Consider the following 22727-nt stretch of genomic DNA (forward strand, 5'->3'; position numbering starts at 1 on the left):
TGTTGAATCCTAAGTGTTTTTTTACATTATGAATGCATGTAAGCTTTGCGTACCAATTTCATCATGAAACAAGTGTTTGCAATTGATCGAGCCTCAATCTCGATTGAGCTTGATCGATGTGGAAGAACATTTGCTCCACTTATGACAAATTATTTTACCTTTCCAAATGGTGATTAGTTATATCAAATATTTAGGGTTGCTCTGTTTTAGTAGAATAAGTACCAAACCTATTATGGAACTACTTTTTCTGGGAGAACAATATGGGGTTTACTCGGAAGAGAAAATTATGTAGTATGCCACTGACTCACTACCAAAATATTGTTTTCATTGTCCATTTAATCTAAAACATCAAGAACTTTGATGGTGTAACTTTGAATTTATGTTAGTTTACAATGGTAGACTACTCATATCAACAAGGAATTTCTTCTTCTCATATGGCCCATTTGTAAGTTGATCCCGGGTGCACAAGAATTAGAACAAAGTGTGTAGAAAAGACTTCTTTGATCTATGAGGCCAGTATAGACCCCACCAGGTGTAATGAAACGAACTAACTTTTGTTTTATCAGGCAATACTGTACACAATATGGAGTTTGTTAAGGTGATAGAATTTTACTTGTGCGAATTAGTATGCCTAAAGTCATGGAAATGCACTCTAGGAAGTGGGAACAGAGGGAGATGAGAGGAACAAGATACATAGCACAAAAAAATAAAATGCTTACCGATTGTGGCTCTTTTCTTTTGTCCTCCTGATATACATCTTCTCAACTCATCACCCACTAGGGTATTAGCACAATCAGACAAACCAAGTATCTACATTTACACAAAGTTTTTTTATTATGTTACCAAGGCATGTGTTAAATTGACAGATTACAAAGTTACCTTAATAATATAGTTTGTTGTGAGATTGTTTCCTTCTCCAAAGGTGCTAGTCTACAGAAAAAGTACTTTAGTAACCAGGAACCGGATTCTAGTTGTACCAAAATTGGCAGAAAATAAAATTATATGACCTTCATAAATGAGTCAAGATCTTGGTTCACTTTGTTGACGCGACCATGTTTACCTATTAAACCTTCTCCTAGCATCCCAAAAGTGGCAATTTCAAACAAGAATTTATATTAGTATTTATGTCACACAGAAAATAAACTCCTTGAACATCTTCAGGGATACTTCTTCAGTTACATTGTTTGGATTTTTTTATAGATTAGCTCATTCATATATGCTAGAAGTAAAGCTACGTAATATATGTAACACCAGTAGCACACGATGCCCAAGAGGGTGCCTCACCAAATTCATTATTGGTTCCCAACATCTCGGAAGAGAAATCAATCGTCTCCCTGACGGTCATCTCAGCATTGTGAAGATTATATTGGTTAATATAAGCATGGATGTATTTAGGTGTTGAGAACTTGACTTCTTGCCCATTGTACATGACCTTTCCTTTGAGCTATTAAGAGAAGTGACATCAAGAAACACACAGTTTTGGTTAACCAATAATGCTTTTCTTGTTAGTAAGTGGTTGTAGTGGATAGTAGATAACACAATCTACCTTCAAAGAAGAATCCAACTTCCCTGCAGGTGCTTCTAAAAAATTTGTTTTCCCGGAACCAGGAGCTCCTAGAAGAAGTGTCATACTGATTATGTTGGACCACAAAATTTTGGATGGCAGGTGAGTAAATTAGTGAAAGATGAACATTTGATTTTGGAACTTTATGAAAGTGCATGTGTCCAATGGAACACTTAGCAGAGATAAATAGTTTCCAAAAATAATCATTATCAACTTAGTAAGAAGTAGGAACATGCTTACCGCGATGAACGGATTGCCCCACTCGCTCCATTTATAATCTTAATGGGTTCTTTCCTTGCATTACACATGTGTGAATATGTTGCCAATTTCTACATAATAAAGAAGATTAGAATGATGGTTCTCAATGTTATTTGTAGAATAATATGCATATTGAATGAAAGTATGAAACATCTGGATTTAGACAGACATATGTGATATGATAGAGATGTTAAATTGAATGACCACATCCATTCTCGTTTTGGTCAGAGATGTAATTTTTTTTGAATCATGCATATAGGAGAACTGCATGTGATCATAATGGAAGAAAAATGGAAAAAATAGAGTCTTAGCAGTACAATGAGGGGTGGCAAAACCAAAATACCCTAAAACGACCAACCGTGGAGAGTCAAAAGAAAATATATGAAACCTACGATGCAGACAAGAAAAAACATCTACTTAAGCAACCCCAACACAAAACAAAACCTCATCACAAACTACTAGTCAAGGCATTTAGCACCAACTCCCCTCCATTGACAAGAAACACATTTGATCTACTCAAGGTATGTACTTTTATCTATATCACGGTTAAATTTTGTTGGCCAATTTGAAATAGGTTGACATACACAGAATCTCCATCGCAACTCTCTCGATATTTTGGGATACATACATCCCAGACTTGTTCTAGAACTACTATTTTACAGAAATGTCATTTTCCTTTCTGTGGTTTGCAAACTAATATGATGCTTCTCATTTTGCATTATAGTTTCCAAATTCCAAAACCTTGAGTTTTATACGGTGCCCTCTAGTAAATATAGATTGTCTGTTCTTATCAATCGAAAGGTTAAAATCAATATATATTGCTCCGATAGCCGAGTAGTATCAGCCGCCATCACAAAGGAAACATGAGCGGCATTGAGGGCTTTAGGAATAAAAATGGAAGTATGAGAAATTAATCCCTCAACTTGTCGGTATCATTGTAAGGTGGTCTTCTTTGCCCATGTCTTCACAAAAAAACTAGGCTTTTAAGGTGGTGAGATGGGGAACACATGAACGCCGTCACTGCAGCATGTTACCGCCATCCTCACTGTTAGGACCTAATCACCGGTGGTGGTGGTGGTGGTGGGGGGGGGGGGGGGGGGGGTAGATACCATTGGCTTTCAAGTGAGCGAAGACATTTGATAAATTATGGCTTCATGTAGAACAAAATTCTACCATAGATACTTCATTTTGGTGGATTGAACCATTTCCTCTCAAGTCAAGAGACATGCTTTGCCCTGAATTACCAGTGAACTCAAAACCTCATACACAAACTAACCGAGAACATTGAAAATTGCAAGCAACTCTACATGCACTAAGTTACATCGTTTAGTATTTTCTCAACAAATAAGCATAACATCGACAATTGGACATAGGCCCCAGGCTTCGCTTTTGTTTAGTAGCTTCAAAATGATTCATTGCCCGATGTCCTTCGATGCATTTGATTTTCTATTCATTGGTGCTTACTGGACAACAATAGTAGTATCTTGGGTGACAACGATATTCTACTTATTGATTCGCTACATCTAATTGTGCCTAAAGCATATGTGTTATGTGTACAATTCATTAGTATTTCATGAGCCGAGAATACCTGAACTACAATAGTGAGAGCCGAGCGAGCCAGCGCGAGAGCAACGAGTGAAGATGTGGCTAGGGCATATAACTGCAGGGACCGACGAACTCGACAAGTAGTGATTGTGACGAGGAGTCGTCCTATTCCATAAATAGTGGAATGGCCGAGTGAACACGTGCATCGCTCGACCGTGCGCCGGCCCATTGTCCGATAACACTCAGTTATTCTCTTTTTGTCGTATTTAAGTTTTTTTGCGAGTTACATACACAAGCAATGGGGCACGGATGTACGAAGTGGTCCTAGTACACCGAAGGCCTCTTAGCACAACCCAGTTTGCCTTTTTATTCGAAAAATAAATGTGTATATACAATATAGAAAAAATTGCACGCGTTTAAAAGATGTTCATGGAACTTCTAAAATGTGCGGGGATTTTCAAGATGTCCTTGAATTTGAAAAATAATAACGAATTCTAAACACATGTTCGTGTTTTTTCCAAAAAATATTTATAAATTTTAAAATGATCATGAATTTGAAAAAAATCAGTAAATTTAAAAATAGTTAATGACTATTTTTTCGAATTAAGAAAATGTTTGTGGATTTCAAAAAAGTTCATGCATTTTAAAATGTCAACGGTTTAACAAATATCCACAAAATTTAAAAGTGTCTATGCATTTGAAAAATATACATGAATGCTTTAACAAAATCATGGATTTGGAAATCTTCTGCGCATATTTGGACAAAAAATGCCCATACTTACTTGAAACATGTTCACCGCATATTTGAGACGATCATGCATATTTAGAAAATGTTAACCGTTTATTTGAACCTGTTCATCATGTATATGAGAAAACATTGTGTATTTGAAGATATCAATCATGTATTTGAAAAATGTTACTCCCTGCGATCTGAATTAATTGATGCCACCCCTATATAATGTCTATTTTACATTGTAGTATTGTATTTTGATAGCATCACATATTTGGAAATTGTTTTGTGCGTTTTTAAAAAAATGCTCACTTGCGTATTATTAGTTATTTATATATAAAAATGTAAAGAGAAAAATTAGAAGGAAAATCCAAAAAAGTAAAAGAAAAATAACTAGTTAAAAGGGAAAAATATATTAGAATAGAAGCAAAAATAACAAGGAAACATAAAAGCAACTGAAAATCAAAAAAAAAAAAAATTGAAACCCAGAAGCAAGGAAACCTGGACTGGAATAGCCAAAGGAACATGCAAATGGAAAAACAAAATAGCACATCCATAGGGAACTATCGCGCGATGGTCATAAGAAAGAAGCATAGGCGGGCCATCCATAACGATCGAGGGTTGCGTGACTAAAACGCCATGTTGAGCGGGGAAACATGGAAGATCCTATTTGCCGCCCGCAGGCTGCAAATGGTGGAGGCAACACCCGTACCATAGCCAGTTGACCGGTCCACACGCGGGATTCGCGTGATGTTTGATTGACATTGCTCGCGACAGCTATTTCTCACTTTAAGCGAGACAATAGCTTGCTCTCGCGTCGGCGTCTACGGTGACGGGTCGGCCCTGGGTAATAACCCGTGTGCCTAACCACTAAGCTACTGTAGATTTATTGATGAAATATATGGCGCGCCTTACTTGAGGTGACATGGTCTTGTTTTCTCCACAGTTTTCCCCTTTTTGTCATAGTTTTTTCTCCATTTTGTCTCTGTTTTCAAATACTAGATTAACTAGTTTTCGAAAAATGAGTTTTCATGTATATATTTTAAACATTTTTTTAAACGATCAACATGTTTTGAATACATGGTCAACATTTTTTCTATAGACATTTAACACTTTTCGAATGCTTGATTAACTTTTTGAAGAGTGCTTTTAGTAATGTATATATTTAGAATATATAAATATAAACAAAAATAAGAAAATAAAAGTAAAACAGAAAACAGAAAACGTAAAAAAAGAAAGAAAAAAGAGGCTGTGGCCTCCTGCGCTCATGGGCCCATCTCGCTCGCCCCTTCAGCGAGTCTCATGCCGGTATGTCGTAAATACCGATTATGACTAATGTGCCAACTCCTTCAAGTACTTGTCATTTTTTTTGAAACAAGGCAAAAAGCTTGCCATTTTCATTGAATAAGAAGAAGGTTTTTAGAGTCACCACCATCGGCCAGTTACAATCCACACTCTCGTGGCATTACATTACACAAATATTTTGCCCCGGCACGGCACCACCATGAGGCTTCCTCTTTTATTCGAGCAACAAGCACACCCACTGGAATTGCGTTGTTAGGGAACGCTCGTGCATTTTGCTCTTTCCATATTTTCATGGACATATGGTCATGTTATTTATGTTTTTAATGGACATATGCCATGTTTAGCACTCTGTCTTGCGATTAAATAAGAGTTGGCTAAATCGGTGCTTCCTAATTTAGTCTATCCTAGTGTATAAACAATAATGGCTTTATTCGGCTACAAAAACAGTAGAAAACAATGCTTTGTTGGAGAGAAATAGTTGGATAATGTTTTTTTGTTTGGTAAGCCTTACCTATCAATCAACTTATCCTGCCCACAGTGCAGTTAAATAGCTCTGTTTAAGGTAGGCCTTTTTTAATTTGCGAATCCTGTTTAAGGTTAGGCCTAGCTGGTTGGGGCTAACCTATTTGTATCAACATTTATTGGAGAAACTACCTGTACCAACGCATGGTCCTGTTTTCTGTTTTTTTTGTTTTTGATGGACTTATGGTCATGTTTTCTTTTTTGAGGTACATACGGTCATGTTCTGTATATTAGTGAATTACAACAAACTGATACTCTGTCTTGTGATTAAACATGACTGTCAAATCAGTAGTACGGCTCTCTAATTTGGTCTATCCTCCGAGAGAGAGAAGGCACTATGCCAAATCTCTCTTGGTTGCAATGCATTATGCATATATTGCCAAGCATCCGACTAACTGTTTTTCTTTTGCAAGAGACAGCATATGTTATAGTACCTCTTTTTAGGTAGTATATATGTATACCTGGGCAGCGTTGACGGGCGCGCGGCGGCCTACGCGCACGTCGGCCTCCACGGTTAGAGCAACTCTAGCAGACCCTATAAAACGCCGACCTGCATAAGGCTCTTGCAATTCACGGAAAATGGTATATGCGGGCCGGCGCAGCGCGGTCAGACTCAGACCCTACAAAACGGACCTGTAAAGAAGGATATTCGGTGAATATACTCTTTTACGGGTCGGCTATGCGGGGTCTGCTTGGGCACCGCCGCGTCGACCCGCAAACCGAAGACGCCCAGTTATCGAATTTGACATCAATTCTGACAAATGAGTTCAAATTCAAACAATAGAACACAGTTCACATGCAAATAAAAGTTTAGTTTTGTAGGACAAACACAAAAGGGGGTGGATGAAGGAGCCGGCTTCTTTGTAGCCGGAATCCTCTTCCGCTTTACGCCTGAGACCTTGTTGACCTTCTCCGTCGCCGGCCGGGATCGCGCAGCGGCGTTGGCGCCCGGAGCGCGGGCCTTCCCGGCGGGGGCACCGGATTCCCACCCTGCACGACCACGTTGCCCTGCCGCTTGCGGGCAGGCGCAGTGGTGCCTTGGGCAACGGCGGGGCCAACATGGCCGGCAACGAGATCTGCCGGAGGGGATTGAGCGCGCGCTACCTCGACGGTGACGGGGGATGGCAGGGAGTCATCCATGGCGGCGAAGAACTGCTGGGGAAGATGCACCGGAGCGGGCGGTGGCGGGGGCAATGGTGGCGGAGGGGTGGGGAGCAGGAACGGCCGCGCGGAAATGTCTCTTCCGCCAAATCTCGCTGCAGATAGGGACCAAGCTCGGGTCGGCCTCCCGCCCCGTGAATCTAAAGGTTGGGAGAGATCTTTTGCCGGTCGGACGCGTTTGCGGGGTCTGTTCGAGCGGGATTTTCCTCGTCGACCCGCATTTTAACGGTTATTTCAGAGGTCAAGACTTTTTACGCGGTCTGCTAGAGATGCTCCTAGCTCCTCGAACCGCACCTCCACCTTCTCGAGCCGACCCCCAACCTGCGAAACTCTCAGCCGGAACTCATCATCCAATAGAACCGGCTGGCTCAATCGATCCTTGCATGAAATCGTTGCTTGCGTACCTTCTTCTCGCGGAGCATCTGGAGGAAGCGGCGGTTGTCCTCATGGGTGAGCGGCGGCGGCGGCTTGACCCGCACCTCAGGCGCCTGCTCGGGCTCCCTGCTGTACTCCATCATCCTTTCGGAGCAAGACACGACACCAAGTTCGGCCGACGGCGGCACTGGCTGCTTGTCCTAGACGCCGTCTCAATGGGCTTGCACGTGCATGGGCATATAGTGTACTTATAAGCAAGGGAAGATATATTTGCGTTTTAAGGTGTTTGAGTACAACCTGATATGTATAGAGTGGACTTCTACGAGCACGCGGAAATGCTAGTTAGTAAAGATGGACCACGGAACAGTACGGACGGAGGTGGCTTACACCTGCCAAACATTTTGGAAATACATAATAATATTTTTAAAATATACGCTGAACATTTATGAAATGCAAGATGGTTTTTAAATACACGCTAACCATTATTTAATACACGGTGAATATTTTTCTAAATACACGAGGACCATTTTTAGAAACTTTTTTGAAATAGATGATGTATATCTTTAATATACCTCGAGCACTATTTAATACACAATGAATATTTTTAACACACGATGAACATTTTAAAATATGTTCAATATATTTTAGTGCATGCAGAATATTTTCAAACAATAAAATATTAATACATAATGAATACTTTTGAAAGTACATTATGAATAAGTTTTAATACACAAATAAAAACAGAAAATGAAATAAAACAAAAATGAAATAGGAAAAATACAAAAGTAATAAAAAATAAAAGATAATTCTTTTAGAAAAAGATGGATGAAAACAATAAAAACAAACGGGTTTACAAGTAAAACCACACGAAAAATTGGTGTGCAAGAAAGGAGACGGGGAAATATGTCCATGCCCTCTACTAGTTGGCTGACCTAGATTGGGACGACATGTAGGCGACCAAGCCATATAACTCACAGTAGGCAAAATATAGTCAACTCCGCGGGTATCCTACCGTCCAATTCCAATCCCCCGAGTATATGCAATTAAGAATTCCCCATACACCCATGTACGTATTTCAGATTTCAACAGTAGGCATTGGCCCAGTGCATCCAGTGCAGTTTTTGGTTGGCTGGAGGAGGAATACAATTTTTGAGTATATGCAAAACATCAGATTTCAACCAAATTACAATTTTTTATAGGGAATATATTGAATTTGTTCCACCTACTAAAAAGCGGATAGTGGCTGGAGGAGGAAGACAATAGCGCAACCAGGCTCTAATTTCCGTGAGTTTGAAGACAATAGCACAACCAGGTTAAAATGGTAGGTCAGGTTGCACCACGTAGGAATACATGATTCATTTTAGGCATTATGTGGTTGCCATGTATTGTTTAATAAAAATATTTAAATTAAGAGGTCCGGGTTCGGTAAAAAAAAAACCTTGCTTGCTTAATTGTCTACAGACTAAATCTTTATGGTTATCAATCCTACAGATCAAACAAACTCTATAAAAAAACCGTAGAAAATATTGCTAACAAATCGGACGTGATGTATTTGAGCCCGAGGTCAAATGAGCTCGGGTGAACAGTAACCCCGAAAACAATTTTAAAAAGTTCTGATTTTTTTGGGTGCAAACATTGACCAAAGTTCCCAATGCTCACAAAATTTCATCACAAAATAACATTCGTGGAAGTCGCAGCAAAAAAAAAAACAAAATTGATGCTCCAAAAATGTTATTTCCAAAAACATTTTGGAGTACTGATTTTGTTTTTTTTGGCACGACTTGTACGAATGTCATTTTTGGATAAATTTTGCAAGCACTGAGAATTTTTGTCAATGTTTCCACCCAAAAAAATCAGAATTTTTTGAAATGTTTTTCATTTTTTTCGATTTTACTATTCATCCCGAGCTCAAATGAGCTCAGGAGCAGAACATGACTTTCGTAACAAATCATACAAAATTCCTCCAAAACCATTTCCAAGTAACTGTTAATCTAAATCAAACTACGAATATACTGACTCATGGAAGTCTCACATTCAATAGTGGATGGAGTAATAGATAATGTGGTAATTTGTTAAATTGTTGCATTACGCCTCTCTCAATGCACATGTGTTTAGAGCAAGTGCTTAATGCATGAGGGGGTTTAGGAACTAAACTCTCTAATGCATAGATGCTTAGTTTGTTCTAGCTAATTAACCTTACTTCAATTAATTAGTTGTAGGATCTTGTGTGAATATTGAAGTGACAACCATGGGAGAAGAAAGATAATGGAGGCTAGGAGATCCACACTGGATCCAAATATACCTTGCCAAAACCATAGCTCTCCACTTTAATTACCCTGCCACGTCATTTGTTGGCCTATGTGGCATGGCTTAGCACCAGTCCAAGATGTAGAATTGGGAGGGGTGGTTGTTCAGAGATATGAATGAATGCATCAGATTTAAAATTCTGTTGGCCTAAGTAAATACAATGCTAGTATGAATAATGCAGTTAACTTATTGAGATGCAAGCATGTGATCGCTTGTATGTACTCAATGGACACAACCTATTAGATCTAGTCCGGTTAAACTTAATTATTCACCACCCTCTCTAGCCTATTTTTAGGGATTGTTCGGTGACATAGGATTCTAAAAATGCAGGAAAGCTTAACCGAAAGTATTTGGTTGCATCAGATGGAGAAATATTTTTGAATTATTATGTGTTTGCCATAGTTTGCACAGCAACAAAATGATCTCTCCAATAGGTTGGACTCGATGGATATTTTTCATGCAAATTAGTAGAGATGAAAAAATGAGCATATCATTTTATGCCTTAAAAATCAAGAAACCGCAGAGCTTGTAGAAGCGGTGGTCAGGAAGTCATCGATCTAGAGCAGAAGACGTCGTTGACTGCGAGCTGGATAGATCTCCGTCGAAAAAACCAACATCGAGGAGGGCTAGAAGACAATCCCTACTCTGGCCAAGCAGAGAATGGTGACACAAACCTCACAAGTTCCCTGACAGATCCATATCTAATTGAGCTTCATCTGATGGAGATGGACATGGACAACAAAAACATGCTCGTGCAATGAGACTGGATGTGCAAGTGAAAGTGCAATTGTCTTCCTTGGTGGTTTTAGTGATAATGCCAATATGAATTGAAGATTAATCTTGTGTGCTAAGTATATACAAGGTGGATTAGTCGAAAAGGTTGAAGCAAAGGCGCACGTGGAGCCCTAATTGACAAAGGGAGAAGAAGGCAGTATACTCAATACACATAGCATTTTACATTTACTTGAGCATAGGAAAGCCGCACTATTAAGAGGGGTGCTCAATGAAATAATGGTGGAACTCATTATTCTTTGGTACTTATCCTACATCATACACCATCCCTACAACCAAGAAATCTAGGTTGAAACATGCAATTTGGGCCATCTATGCACTTGACGGAAGTTGGTGTCGAAAGTTTCGGGAGCACCTTTGGAAGCCTATGGAATCCAATGTTACCTTTGATGTAGGTCCCGACTGATAACAGAGCCTCTGTTGCCTAGACGGAACAAGCTCTAGAATCCGAAACGCCCAGAGTATGCTCTGAAATCCGACAGTGCAAGAATCCGACGTGACCTTTGGCCCTCACTTTGGCTTGAAAACAGAGCCTATGTGGTCAGTAGAATGGAGGGCTCGAGAAGTAACCACGAATCTGGACAAGGTCAGAAGTTCCTCCTCTTCCCTCCGTAGATAGCTACACACCTTTGAGGAAAAGATAGAGGAGCCCCCCGATCTATATATACTTCCACCAAAGGAATTTGGGTTCTCCCTTGATTTCATTGAGGATTTTTAATCTTGAAGGTTGAAGACTCCTAGGCGGATATGACGTCTCTAGTGAGGAATCTACTTGTCGTTTACCGTGGAAAGTTTGTGAAAGTTTGGTGGTCATCTTAAGGTCTACCACTAGTGGTTGGGAATCACATTCGTTGTGATATCCCAAGGACAATAGGGTGAGCCTTCGTGGTGCTGATGTGCCTTCACAGGAACACCCACCCCTCAAAGGTGACTAGCTTCCCTCCAAGGAAGTGAACATCGGGACACATCCTCATCTCCGTAGTTTTGGTTATCCCTAACCTCAGCTCTTTCTTGTGGTTTACTTTGGTCATTTTACCTTGCACTTGCTTTAGATTATTGTGTTAGTTCAACTCATGTCTTTTTGAACACATATCTATACTTGTTATCTCACCTTAGCAATTGTTTCGGCCAAACTTATATTTTGTACTTGCCTAAACTTGCTAATCTATACCTACTAATAAAGAAAATAGGTACTCTTGTCCGTCATGCTATTTTGCAGAAAACTCCCTTATGTCTTCGTTAATCAATTTGAAGTTCACTTTCAAGTCAATTTTTTTAGAAAAACCCCTGATGTGTCTATAAATCATAAGCATGTACCCAAGGACACAGATTTGATTTTTCAACCAATTTATATGAGAAGCTCTGGTTTGTGAGAAACATATACCCAAACCTGCCCCAAATGGGACAAAAAATTTACCACGACATGTTGATGCCGCTCCATGATAGCATGCCAAGTTTCATGTATTTCAGACGAGTTTTGGATTTACTAGAATTTAAAAACCAGACATCTCAATGTTTTGCCGGCAATCAACGGTGCCCTGGTGTTTGAAATTCATTCTCATTTCTTGCATGGGACCTAAGCATGCACCCAAGGACACAGATTTGATTCTTCAACCAATTTATATGCACTGGAGCATGTGCATGTAGTTCAAATTTGAATTATGCACATAAATGCATTGAAAACTCAGTTAATGCATAAAAATGTCCAAACGAACCCCAAAAAATCACAAAAATTGACACAACACTCCTGTTGTTATCTATGTTGACACGAGAATTTTTTTTGAAAGCAATAAGAGGCAATGCATATCGTTTCGTCCCCAAAGGTGGGACGTTCCCTACAGAAACCATCATGCTTGTTGTGAGAAGCTCTGGTTTGTGAGAAGCATATACCCCAAACCTGCCCCAAATGGGACAAAAAATTTACCACGGCATGTTGATGCCACTCCATGATAGCATGCCAAGTTTCATGAATTTCAGACGAGTTTTGGATTTACTAGAATTTAAAAACCAGGCATCTCAATGTTTTGCCGGCAATCAACGGTGCCCTGGTGTTTGAAATTCATTCCCATTTCTTGCATGGGACCTAAGCATGCACCCAAGGACACATATTTGATTTTTCAACCAATTTATATGCATTGGAGCATATGCATGTAGTTCAAATTTGAATTATCCACATAAATGCATTGAAAACTCAGTTAATGCATAAAAATGTCCAAACGAACCCTGAAAAATCACAAAAATTGACACAACACTCCTGTTGTTCTATGTTGACACGAGAAAAAATTTGAAAGCAATAAGAGGCAATGGATGTCGTTTCGTCCCCAAAGGTGGGACGTTCCCTACCGAAACCATCATGCTTGTTTTGAGAAGCTCCGGTTTGTGAGAAGCATGTACCCAAACCTGCCCCAAATGGGACAAAATTTTTACCACGACATGTTGATGCCGCTCCATGATAGCATGCCAAGTTTCATGAATTTCAGATGAGTTTTGGATTTACTAGAATTTAAAAACCTTCTTCTAAAGATATACCTTCAAGCACTCACCTCCCCGGCAACGGCGCCAGAAAAGAGCTTGATGTCCACTACACAACCTTCTTCTTGTAGACGTTGTTGGGCCTCCAAGTGCAGAGGTTTGTAGGACAGTAGCAAATTTCCCTCAAGTGGATGACCTAAGGTTTATCAATCCGTGGGAGGCGTAGGATGAAGATAGTCTCTCTCAAACAACCCTGCAACCAAATAACAAAGAGTCTCTTGTGTCCCCAACACACCCAATACAATGGTAAATTGTATAGGTGCACTAGTTTGGCGAAGAGATGGTGATACAAGTGCAATATGGATGGTAGATATGAGTATTTGTAATCTGAAAATATAAAAACAGCAAGGTAACAAGTAATAAAAGTGAGCGTAAACGGTATTGCAATGCTAGGAAACAAGGCCTAGGGTTCATAATTTCACTAGTGCAAGTTCTCTCAACAATAATAACATAATTGGATCATATAACTATCCCTCAACATGCAACAAAGAGTCACTCCAAAGTCACTAATAGCGGAGAACAAACGAAGAGATTATTGTAGGGTACGAAACCACCTCAAAGTTATTCTTTCTGATCGATCTATTCAAGAGTCCGTAGTATAATAACACGAAGCTATTCTTTCCATTCGATCTATCATAGAGTTCGTACTAGAATAACACCTTAAGACACAAATCAAACAAAACCCTAATGTCACCTAAATACTCCAATGTCACCTCAAGTATCCATGGGTATGATTATACGATATGCATCACACAATCTCATATTCATCTATTCAAACCAACACAAAGTAATTCAAAGAGTGCCCCAAAGTTTCTACCGGAGAGTCAAGACGAAAACGTGTGCCAACCCCTATGCATAAGTTCATAAACGGAACCCGCAAGTTGATCACCAAAACATACATCAAGTGGATCACGTGAATATCCCATTGTCACCACAGATAAGCACATGCAAGACATACATCAATTATTCTCAAATCCTTAAAGAGTCAATCCGATAAGATAACTTCAAAGGGAAAACTCAATCCATTACAAGAGAGTAGAGGGGGAGAAACATCATAAGATCCAACTATAATAGCAAAGCTCGCGATACATCAAGATCGTACCACCTCAAGAACACGAGAGAGAGAGAGAGATCAAACACATAGCTATTGGTACATACCCTCAGCCCGGAGGGTGAACTACTCCCTCCTCGTCACGGAGAGCGCCGGGATGATGAAGATGGCCACCGGTGAGGGATCCCCCCTCCGGCAGGGTGCCGGAACAGGGTCCCGATTGCTTTTTGGTGGCTACAGAGGCTTGCGGCGGCGGAACTCCCGATCTATTATGTTCCCCGATGTTTTTAGGGTATATGGATATATATAGGCGAAAGAAGTCGGTCAGGGGAGCCACGAGGGGCCCACGAGGGTGGGGGCGCGCCCAGGGGGGCAGGCGCGCCTCCCTGCCTCGTGGCCACCTCGAAGCTTCCCTGACGTCTACTCCAAGTCTCCTGGACTGCTTCCGTTCCAAAAATAACTCTCCCGAAGGTTTCACTCCATTTGGACTCCGTTTCATATTCCTTTTCTGCGAAACACTAAAATAGGCAAAAAAACAGCATTTTGGGCTGGGCCTCCGGTTAATAGGTTAGTCCCAAAAATAATATAAAAGTGTTTAGTAAAGCCCATAAACATCCAAAACAGATAATATAATTTATGAATACTTCATAAATTATAGATACGTTGGAGACGTATCAGCATCCCCAAGCTTAATTCCTGCTCGTCCTCGAGTAGGTAAATGATAAAAGAAAGAATTTATGAAGTGTGAATGCTAGCAGGTGCACAAGTTTGATCAATGATAATTTCAATCACCTTTTCTAGCGTCATTATAGATCATAACAGTAGCTCAACTCATAGGACTTCTCATGATCAAATAACAAGCTATTCACATGTTAAAGTATAGATCATAAACTTTCTTGAAAACTAACAAACCGTGTTATTAGTCATCAAACAATTACACTTCATCTTATTTTCAGGAAGAGTCTATGTCAGAGCTTTGATTTAGCAAACTCCACATACTCAACTATCATTTAGTCTTTCACAATTGCTAACACTCACGCGATATTTATGGGTTCAAAGTTTTAATCAGACACAGAGAAAGATAGGGGCTTATAGATTCGCCTCCCAACCTTTTACCTCAAGGGTAATGTCAACAATAATAGCTCATGATGCCTTACATCCAATTGGATATATATATATATCAGAATCTTTCCAACACAATGTGCTTGCCAAAGGATAAAATGTAAAATGGAAAGGTGAAGATCACCATGACTCTTGCATAAGGTATAAGACAAGAATAAAAGATAGGCCCTTCGTAGAGGGAAGCAGAGGTTGTCATGCGCTTTTATAGTTGGATGCACAAAATCTTAATGCGAGGGAACGTCACTTTATATTGCCACTTGTGTTAGGGACCTTTATTATGCAGTCCGTCACTTTTATTGCTTCCATATCACAAGATCGTATAAAGCTTATTTTCTCCACACTAAAAGATCATACATATTTCGAGAGCAATTTTTATTGCATGCACCGATGACAACTTACTTGAAGGATCTTACTCAATCCATAGGTAGGTATGGTGGACTCTCATGGCAATACTGGTTTAAGGGATGTTTGGAAGCACAAGTAGTATCTCTACTTGGTGCAAAGAATTTGGCTAGCATGAGGGGGAAAGGCAAGCTCAACGTGTTGGGCGATCCATGACAATATACTTTATTTCGGATATAAGAAAACATAACCCATTACGTTGTCTTCCTTGTCCAACATCAACCTTTTAGCATGTCATATTTTAATGAGTGCTCACAATTACAAAAGATGTCCAAGATAGTATATTTATATGTGAAATCTCTCTTCCCTCAATATTCTTTCATGAATTGTTCAAGTGACCAATACAATGTTTGCTAACCTTCAATAAATTTACCACCTCTACTTCTTATATGTGAAGTCATTACTCCCCATGGGATAAGCATATGAAACATATATAATTTCAGATTTATGATATTCGCTCATTCAACTATTTACTCATAGGATATAAGTGAAGCACACGAGTAGATGACAAACTACTCCAAAAAGATATAAGTGAAGATCAATGAGTAGTTAAATAATTATTTAGCTATGTGAAGACTCTCCCATTTAATAATTTCAGATCTTGATACTTTATTCAAACAGCAAGCAAAACAAAATAAAACGACATCTAAGAATAGCAAACATCATGTGAAGAAGCAAAAACTTAGGATCAACGATACTAACCGATAGTTGTCGAAGAAGAAAGGTGGGATGCCAACCGGGGCATCCCCAAGCTTAGACGCTTGAGACTTCTTGAAATATTTCTTGGGATGCCTTGGGCATCCCCAAGCTTGAGCTTTTGTGTCTCCTTAATTCCTCTCATATCGCGGTCCCCCTAAATCTCAAAAGCTTCATCCACACAGAACTCAACAAGGACTCGTGAGATAAGTTAGTATAAACCAATGCAGAAACCTTATCATGCTCTGCTGTAGCAAATCACTAAAATTATTATTCAACATTGCATACTAAATGCCTCTGCATATTTAATAGTCATATCCTCTAATAGAATCATTAAACAAGCAAACATATGCAAACAATGCAAACATAACAGCAATCTGCCTAAACAGGACAGTCTGTAAAGAATGCAGCAAGATCCATACTTCCCTAGCTCCAAAAATTACGAAAGAAAATTCCCACTGTAGTAAATTTATCAGAGCTTATTATGCAAAAGGTTTCAACATTTTATCACATTCTGACTTTTCTAGGGAATTTTTGTAACAGCGGTAAACTTTCTGTTTTGAAACAGCAACATATATACTTGCAAAATAAGCATGGTAAAGGCTATCCTTGACATTTTTTATTGAAAATAGAGATGCAAAACATTATTCTAAATAACAGAAAGAAAATACTAACAAAAGAAAATGACGCTCCAAGCAAAACACATATCATGTGGTGAATAAAAATATAGCTCCAAGTAAAGTTACCGATGAACGAAGACGAAAGAGGGGATGCCATCCGGGGCATCCCCAAGCTTAGGCTTTTGGTTGTCCTTGAATATTACCTTGGGGTGCCTTGGGCATCCCCAATCTTAGGCTCTTTCCACTCCTTATTCCATAGTCCATCGAATCTTTACCCAAAACTTGAAAACTTCACAACACAAAACTCAACAGAAAATCTCATGAGCTCCGTTAGCGAAATAAAACAAACCACCATTTAAAGTACTGTAATGAACTCATTATTTATTTATATTGGTGTTAAACCTACTGTATTCCAACTTCTCTATGGTTCATAACCTCTGATACTAGCCATAGATTCATCAAAATAAGCAAACAAGACACGAAAAACAGAATCTGTTAAAAACAGAACAGTCTGTAGTAATCTGTGGGAGGCGTAGGATGAAGATAGTCTCTCTCAAACAACCCTGCAACCAAATAACAAAGAGTCTCTTGTGTCCCCAACACACCCAATACAATGGTAAATTGTATAGGTGCACTAGTTTGGCGAAGAGATGGTGATAGAAGTGCAATATGGATGGTAGATATGAGTATTTGTAATCTGAAAATATAAAAACGGCAAGGTAACAAGTAATAAAAGTGAGCGTAAACGGTATTGCAATGCTAGGAAACAAGGCCTAGGGTTCATACTTTCACTAGTGCAAGTTGTAAGGGCATATTTACCCCTAAGGTGTTTTGGTGATTGATGACAATGCTTTTGCGGACTAATCGTGTGCCTTGAGTTTCTCAGACGTTTCATCGCTAGGCACAAGACGGTTTGGTGCCCCTCGAAGACTATTGAAGACGATGTTCTTTTTACGTTTCTTTTCGGTGGAATTGAGTCGTAGGAAAGCCGTACTATCAAGAGGGGGTCCGTTTCGGAAAGGTTCGGGTGGAATCATCACGTACACATTTTCTTCCTTGTCTCCACCTTTCCCATGTGCTTTGGAGCATCCTCCGTTTATTCTCTATGCATTATGTCTTGGTTGCTGATATTGGGCTTGCGGTAGTACTGCTCCCTGGAGCGGTAGTACCGCAGGCACCTGCGGTAGTACCGGTCCTCAGCGCGGTAGTACCACAGGAGCCCACGGTAGTACCGCTACTCTGGAGCTGTAGTACCATGGCCCCCAGGGCAAGTGCCGCTGCGATGCGGTAGTAGGGGCGGATGTAATTTTTTACATCCGCGCCTCCGCGGTAGTACCGCACCTTGTGTGCGGTAGTACTGCCCGCCCTGGCCTGGCTTAGCCGCCATGCGGTAGTGCCGCTCCTCCAGCTGTAGTACCGTGTCGGATTTTTGCATCGATTGATTTTCAGCGAAAGTAGGCACGGATGTATTTTTATTCATCCGCGTCCTTCCCAGGCTAGGCCAGTCCTGCCTTGCGGTAGTACCGCAAGGGGGAGTGGTAGTACCGCGCCTGCGGAAGTACCGCTCTCAGCCTCTGTGCTTCAGGCTTGACCTATTTCCTGCCATAGCAGCGGTAGTACCGCGGTCACTCGCGGTAGTACCGTGTGGCCGTGCGGTAGTACCGCTTGTCAGGGGCGGTAGTACCGCAAGTCATGGGCTGGTTAGGTGGATAACGGTTGGATTTAGTTCTCAACTATAAAAGGGGTGTCTTCTTTCTCTAGTCGACTACCTCTTCCAACCCTAAGCTCCATTGTTGCTCCAAGCTCCATTTTCGCCCGATCTCACTCCCTAGCCAATCAAACTTGTTGATTTGCTCGGGAGTGGTTGAGAAGGCCCTGATCTATACTTCCACCGAGAGAAATTTGATTCCCCCCACTAATCCCTTGCGGATCTTGTTACTCTTGGGTTTTTGAGCACCCTAGACGGTTGAGGTCACCGCGGAACCATAGTCCATTGTGGTGAAGCTTCGTGGTGTCGTTGGGAGCCTCCAATTAAGTTGTGGTGATTGCCCCAACCTTGTTTGTAAAGGTTCGGTCGCCGCCTCCAAGGGCACCAATAGTGGAATCACGGCATCTCGCATTGTGTGAGGGCGTGAGGAGAATACGGTGGCCCTAGTGGCTTCTTGGGGAGCATTGTGCCTCCACACCGCTCCAACGGAGACGTACTTCCCCTCAAAGGGAAGGAACTTTGGTAACACATCCTCGTTTTCACTGGCTCCACTCTTGGTTATCTCATGCCTTTACTTGTGCAAGCTTATTTGTGTTATATCTCTTGCTTGCTTGTGTGCTTATTGTTGTTGCATCATATAGGTTGCTCACCTAGTTGCATATCTAGACAACCTACTTTGATGCAAAGTTTAAATTGGTAAAGAAAAGCTAAAAATTGTTAGTTGCCTATTCACCCCCCCTCTAGTCAACTATATCGATCCTTTCAATTGGTATCAGAGCCTCGTCTCTTTTTAAGGAATTTACCGTCTGAAGAGTATGGTTGACGTCGTAGACAGTGTGGAGGAGCACTCCGGTGCGAATCCGGTCTCGTCTACGGGAGATGGGGGAACCGCGGTCTCTCGTGAGGAATTCAATGTGGCGTTGGACACATTGAAAACCTCCATGACGACCGAGGTCGAAACCATGTTTAATAAATTCTTAGAAGGGCTTAAACTTTCCTCCGCACCGTTGAAAGTGGGTGATCCCGCTAACAAGGTGACGGATGCTACCTCCAACAAGGGGGAAGCTACTAGCGAGAAAGCTCCTTCTTCTAGTGGTAAAAATGGCACCGACATCTTTGCCCATGTGGAACCTCCACTTGTCTATGGTGGACCGCTTCCTTCCACTCATTTGAATCATGCCGGCCCGGCCCCTAAGATTGAGAAGAATGTAGAATTTGATTCTTGGGTCTATCGTTTTAAGCATCATTTAAATCATGTGAACACTAACCTTTGGAGAATAATTGAAGAAGGTTTCTATCCGCATGACCGCAGCAACTTCACTCCTAGAGAAGCCGTGGATAATCAATTCAATGAGAATGCTCTCTTCATCATCCAAGAAGATATCCCACCCGAAGATCTTCCTCATCTCCGGCCTACTCCATGGCCAAAGATGCTTGGCACCAAGTGGTTTCCCTCTATCAGGGAAGCGCAAGCATTCAACGCTCCAACTATGAAGTGGTGCAAGATGAAGCCGATGAGTTTGCAATGAAACAAGATGAAGAACCTCGTGAGCTTTATCGGAGGGTAACCAAACTCGCGGTCTCTCTCCGAGATCATGGAAGTAAGGACACGGATGACAATTGGATCAAGCGCAAATTCCTCAAGGCAATGATGTCCTACCACAAAGCCATGTCCTCCGTCATTCGTCAAAGGCCGGACTTCCACACCTTGTCCTCAAGTGAAGTGTTGGATGAGTTCGTTGCTATGAGCATCTTGGAAAAGACCGCCGACAATGCGGTACTTCGCTCTCAAAGAGTAAAGAAGCCCAACCTTGCTCTAAAGGCCAAGGTTAGTATGGAGGAAGAGGGTGAAGAGGAAGAAGAGGAGAGCAACCTCGAAGATACGAAGTATGCCTATCATGAACACATGGCCCTTGCTTCAAGGCAATTTTGGAGCAAGAAGAACTCAAGGCCCAACTTCAACAAGAACAATTCAAGTGGCACAAAGGCCAAGCAACGAGTGAGGACTTGCTTCAATTGTGGCAATGTAAGCCACTTTGTTGCGGAGAGCCCTTATGAGAAGAGGGAAGACAATGGTGGCAAGCTCATCCAAAAGGACAAGGCCAAGTCGTTCCCCAACAAGAGCAACTTCACCAAGAAGACTCCTCCCAAGGCATTGGTGGTACAAGAAGAGTACAATGAGGATGATGATGACAATGAAGATGGTGAGTCAGTTGCCATGGCCTCCGTTGCCATTGCGACGACTCCACGGGTGTCTCTCTTCGACTCACCCAATGAGAGCATCACCGCCAAGTGCCTCATGGCTAAAGCCACCAACAAGGTAACCCCGAACATCAAAACTACCATCATTAATCATCCTTCTTTGACGGATAGCATTGATGAACATGAGGGAAAAATGTGGAGGAGAATGAGTTTGAGACCTTTATGGGTAAACTAAAGGGTAAATCCAAGAAGCACTTCGTTGCTCTCTTGGAACAACTTGGTGAAGCCAATGACATGATCGAGGCTCACGAAGATACCATCTCTAAGATGGAGGGGCATAGTCGTGACTATGCCGATGAGATTTCGGATCTTTCCAATGCTCTTGAGGAAGAGCGTGGTCTTCGTTTGGCTCTTGAGGAGTCACACAATGATGATCATGCTAAGTTAAAGAAAGATCTTGATCATGCTCTTGTTGTTTCTCGTTGCTAAACTCCAAGAAGGCAAAGCTTGGGGTTGATCTTGCTAGACTCAAAGAGGAGTTTGACATTCTCGACAAGGCTCACAAAGTCTTGAAGGGTGTTCATGCTAGCCTCAAGGAGTCTCATGATCAACTCCAAGTGAAGCTAACCAAGGAGAAAGCCACATTTCCTCATATGGTGTTAATTGATAATGCAAATGCTACTAACCCATGTTGTGAGCATGTGCAACTTGTTGAGGAGAATGCTAAGTTAAAGGATCAGCTTGAGAAGGGTCTTGTGTCTTGCATACAAGGCGAGAAGAACCTCAACGACCTTTTGAGCAATCAAAAGGAAGTTGTGGACAAGGAAGGGGTTGGGTAGGCACCCAAGTTCAAGATCAAGAAGAAGAATGACAAGGCCAAACGACCTCCCCCTCTTAAGCAAACCTTTGTGAAGGAGGGAGAGGGTGCTACTAAGGAGAAGAAGAAGAACACCGTGAAGGGTGGTGATGCCAAGATGGGGAACACTTCCCTTCTCAACAAAGCCGGCGACTTTAACCCTTCTTATGTGTTGTGCCGTGCTAGTGATGGACATGTTTTTGCCAAATTTGTTGGTTCTCCTTATGAGTACATTGAATGGTCTATTTGGGTTCCTAAGACCCTTGTTACTAACATCAAGGGACCCATTACAAAATGGGTACCTAAAACCAAGCATTGATCTCCTGTAGGTGTTTGCTTCCGGTGGAGGATCATGGTTGCTCGATAGTGGAGCTACAAATCATATGACCGGAAGCAAGGACTTGGTGGTGGACGTGCACAAGATTCCATCTATGCCCACCAATGTCGAGTGGGGTGATGCCTCGTCTTCTAAGGTACTGGGACTCGGCAAGGTTGTCATTTCTCATGATCTCACGATCGAGAAGGTCATGCTTGTTGAGTCCCTTGCATACAATTTATTTTCCATTCGTCAACTTGCAATCACGGGCTTTGCCACTTTCTTTGATATTGATACCGTGGCCCTCTTGTGGAGCAAGACTCTTAAAGTAGCCTTTGTTGGGCATGTCGAGAACGGTCTATATGTGATTAACTTTTCGGAGCGACCCACTAAGACCGCGACATGCCTAATGGCTAAAGTTGACGTGGGATGGCTTTGGCATCGCTGTTTAGCCCATGTCAATATGAGATCTTTGCAAAGTATTCTCAAGGGGGACCATGTCCGTGGACTAACGAATGTTAGTTTTGCTAAAGATCGTGCTTGCAGTGCTTGTATCGAAGGAAAGCTACATGAGAAGGCTCACCCTCCCAAGACTATCATTTACTCGAAGAGGCCTTTGGAGCTCCTTCATTTGGATCTCTTTAGGCCTCCATCCTTTGATAG

At 41.3% G+C, this 22727-nt stretch overlaps 1 pseudogene; it reads right to left on the reverse strand.

The window, feature by feature from the left end:
• LOC109741560 (ABC transporter G family member 45-like) overlaps positions 1-1345 on the reverse strand; it is a 29070-nt pseudogene extending 27725 nt beyond the window's left edge.
• Between the last annotated feature and the right edge of the window lie 21382 nt (positions 1346-22727).

Source organism: Aegilops tauschii, chromosome 4, assembly GCF_002575655.3.
Source record: "Aegilops tauschii subsp. strangulata cultivar AL8/78 chromosome 4, Aet v6.0, whole genome shotgun sequence".
Lineage (NCBI taxonomy): Eukaryota > Viridiplantae > Streptophyta > Magnoliopsida > Poales > Poaceae > Aegilops > Aegilops tauschii.